At 42.6% G+C, this 3,456-nt stretch overlaps 1 pseudogene; it reads left to right on the forward strand.

The window, feature by feature from the left end:
• The first annotated feature begins 787 nt into the window (after nt 1-787).
• Nucleotides 788-1,960, forward strand: LOC121152719 (annotated as a pseudogene).
• The last annotated feature ends 1,496 nt before the right edge of the window (nt 1,961-3,456 follow it).

Consider the following 3,456-nt stretch of genomic DNA (forward strand, 5'->3'; position numbering starts at 1 on the left):
CCTACCAGTTTGTCCTGGGAAGGTATCTAAACGGTAGAGACTAAATTGGGGAAAATTAGGACTCTGAATGTTCCCGGTCTCCACTTGGCATCATCTTGGGCAGAAGTAGAGGAAGATCAAAGAGAAAGGAACACAGCAGCAGGAAAGGCTGGGTTGCTAGGGAAGGGAGTGGAGTTCCTCTGGAGTCCTCACCATGTCACTTTATTTTGTCATTTTCTCTGGGCAGCCTGATCAGATCCTCTACCCACTTAATGGAAGTTAACCCTGGAAACAACAGCCTGGGGGAAACAGCGGCCGTTGACATCCTCGGAAGCACTGGGAGCCAGGAAGGCAGGTAAAGAGCTTTTCTGATTGTGTGATTCTGTCCAGCAGCTCTCATCCACTCCTTCCAAACTGCTTCAACTTGATCCACTTTTTACACTTAAATCACAGGCCAGGGAGTTAAATAAACTGATCTGGGGGCAGGCCTGGCAATTATAATATCCACATCCCCTATTGGAGTACCTGGGTTTTATATCCACCTCTGATCCTTAACTTAACTCTAGCTTCCTGCTAATGCAAGGCCTGGGAAGTGATGATGGCTGAATTAACTGTGTTCTTGACACTCACATGAGAGGCCTGGATCACATTCTCTGTCCCCAGCTCCAGTCTGCGCTCCATACTCTTCCCTGGATTTGGTCTGCCCCCTCCCCCACCCCAACTCCAGTCTATACAGGGCCTTAAGAGTATTTAGGGCTCTTTCTCCTCTCATCACCTCCAGTCAGCACACTCGCCGGCTGGTCCCATGATGGCGACTTGCAGTCCCAGCGTGGTGATTAGTGATAATGAACCAGGTTATGACCTAGATTTTTTTTGTATGCCTAATTATTATGCCGAAGATTTGGAAAGGGTGTTCATTTCTCATGGACTAATTATGGACAGGACTGAAAGGCTTGCTCGAGATGTGATAAAAGAGATGGGAGGCCATCACATTGTTGCTCTCTGAGTACTGAAGAGGGGATCTAAGTTCTTTGCCGACCTGCTGGATTACATTAAAGCGCTGAATAGAAATAGAGATAGATACATTTCTATGACTGTAGATTTTACAAGACTGAAGAGCTACTATAATGACCAGTCAACAGGGGACATAAAAGTGATTGGTGGAGGGCCCAGCGGCGTGGCCTAGCAGCTAAAGTCCTCTCCTTGAATGCGCCGGGATCCCGTATGGGCACCGGTTCTAATCCTGGCAGCTCCACTTCCCATCCAGCTCCCTGCTTGTGGCCTGGGAAAGCAGTCCAGGACGGCCCAAAGCTTTGGGACCCTGAACCCGCATGGGATTCCCGGAAGAAGTTCTGGATCCTGGCTTCAGATCACCTCAGCTCTTGCCGGTGTGGCCACTTGGGGAGTGAATCATCGGACGGAAGGTCTTCCTCTCTGTCTCTCCTCCTCTCTGTATATCTGACTTTCCAATAAATAATTAAATCTTCTAAACCAAAAGTGAGACAATCTCTCAACATTAACTGGAAAGAACGTCTTGATTGTTGAAGATATAATTGACACTGGCAAAACAATGCAAACCTTGGTCAAGCAGTGTAATCCAAAAACGGTCAACGTTGCAAGCCTGCTGGTGAAAAAAACCCCTCAAAGTGTTGGATACAGGCCAGACTGCCAGATTTGAAATTCTAGACAAGTTTGTTGTAGGATATGCCCTTGACTATAATGAACACTTCAGAGATTTTATTCATGTTTGTGTCATTAGTGAAACTGGAAAGACAAAATACAAAGCCTGAAGATGAAAGTTTAAGCTGAATTTGGAAAACATCAGGAGTCTCATTGACGTCACCAGTAAAATTATCAAATGTTCTGGTTCTGTGGCCATTTGCTTAAATAGAGCTTTTTGCACGTAACTTATGAAAGTTTTTATCTGTTTTGTATTTTAGAAATGTCATTTGCTGCATTCCTAAACTCTTTGTTTGCACTATGAGCCTAATAGATATCAGTTCCCTTTGGAAGGATTATTAAACTTGTGAATGGAAAGAAAATATCTTGAATCACACCACTACAAGATGAAAATATTGAAGTTGTATCTGTAAGAAACATTTAAAGAGAAGATATATTCGTTTTTTATAATATATTCAGGAAAGAACAAAAGTGATTGCATATTGTTAATTATGTCACTGTGTGTTTAGAAAAGAAAAGCAGTAGTCAGTTTCACATAAAATAGAGCATATAAGAAGAGGTTTTTGTTCTGTTGAGTAAACCTAGGTTGTGTTATTATTTTATTTTCCCATGTGTTCAGATTGTTTCCAGTGAATCTTTATCAGCAGTTCCTTTTAAATGCAGTTCAATAAATTAAAAAAAAAAAAGGAGTATTAGGGGAGCTCTCTCTCTCTCTGTCTCTCTCTCATTGAATGTTCCTCTCCCGCACAAATAAATAAAACATTAAAGAATTAAGAGACTGGGCCCAGCATAATATCCTAGTGGCTAATATCCTCACTTGGAACACACTGGTTTCCCAAATGGACAGTGGTTTATGTCCCGGATGCTCCACTTCCCATCCAGCTCCCTGCTTGTGGCCTGGAAAAGCAGTCCAGGGTGACCCAAAGCCTTGGGATCCTGAGCCTGCATGGGAGATCTGGAGTAGGTCCCTGGCTCCTGGCTTTGGATTGGCTCAGCTCCAGCTGTTCCAACCATTTGAGAACTGAACCAGTAGATGGAATATCTTTCTCTGTCTCTCCTCTTCATAAATCTGATCTGCCTTTCCAATAAAAATAATTAAATCTTTTAAAGTAAAATGGAAATTATTGCAGTTTTTACAGTCAGCCATTATCCCTTTATTCTAGAGAAAAATATCTATTTCCTATTCGATTATTGAGACTCAACAAAACTATTCCGTTGAATTCAGTTAAAATGTAGCTTTCATTGATGCTCTGCAATCTAAGGCAGGTTAAAAATTTAACCTTGGCTTTGTGGAGGATAGCCCAACGCCTTGGGACCCTGCACCCACATGGGAGACCTGGAGGAAGTTCCTGGCTCCTAGCTTCGGAACGGCACAGCACTGGCCGTTGCAGCCTCTTGGGGAGTGAATCATCGGATGGAAGATCTTCCTCTCTGTCTCTCCTCCTTTCTGTATATCTGACTTTCCAATAAAAAATAAAATAAAAAATCTTAAAACAAAAACAAAGAAATGCAGTATTCATTTAAATAACATTAAAAAGAATTAATTTGTAGCTCAAGAATTGTTTTTCCCCCAGATATAGTAGTGTATATCATGAATAGCCAACTCTCATTTTTTTTAAGATTTAATTATTCAGCCCTGCATGATAGCCTAGTATCAAATTCTCACCTTGCATCCCCTGAGATCCCATATAGGCACTGGTTTGTGTCCCAGTTACTCCATTTCCCATTCGGCTCCCAGCTTGTGGCCCAAAGCCTTGGAACCCTGCACCAGCTGGGAAACCCGGAAGAAGCTCCTGA

Source organism: Ochotona curzoniae, unplaced genomic scaffold (assembly GCF_017591425.1).
Source record: "Ochotona curzoniae isolate NIBS_2020 unplaced genomic scaffold, NIBS_Ocur_1.0 contig_2599, whole genome shotgun sequence".
In the NCBI taxonomy this organism is placed as follows: Eukaryota; Metazoa; Chordata; class Mammalia; order Lagomorpha; family Ochotonidae; genus Ochotona; species Ochotona curzoniae.